Raw genomic sequence first — 619 nt, 5'->3', positions numbered from 1 at the left:
TAATAAACAATGAATTATAACAGTGAATTATAATAAACAATACATACACTTTCTGCACCTGTTACACGCACACATTTTGTTGTAGATAGATATTTGAAATGATTATTGCAAATCTCCTGAGTATAACACCATTTTGAGGTTTCACATTAATCATTGAGAGGCAGAATTGTTAAAACCAAGAGCTCAGTACAAATGAAGTGATAAACTCTGACAAAACATGATTGTGTTATAATAGTAATTTTATATTGTCTAATTATGAATGCAAAAGCACTGGTGAATGTCCAGCAGATGGCAGTAGAAGAATTGGCCCACAACTGAAGGCAGGTGGTGCTCCTCCTGAGACTGATCTCAAAATGTTTTATCAGTTCTCAATGTTAGATTGGTTATTTCTGAATAAATCACCCGATGGCCGTCCCACAATCCTTTTTGTGTACATTTGTCACACCCATAATAACCTGAACACAGCTTTATGGACTTCACATAATAATAATAAACTTTATTTAATATAACGCCTTTAAACCAGCTTCTCAAGGCACTTTACACAATAAAACAGATATAAAAAGCGTACAAAAAAAGAGCAGATTTGAATACAAAATATTTAAAACCATCAAGAAAAAGG

This window comes from Abramis brama (assembly GCF_963993115.1).
Source record: "Abramis brama genome assembly, chromosome: 4".
In the NCBI taxonomy this organism is placed as follows: domain Eukaryota; kingdom Metazoa; phylum Chordata; class Actinopteri; order Cypriniformes; family Leuciscidae; genus Abramis; species Abramis brama.
Note: the sequence above shows the minus strand (reverse complement) of the source record.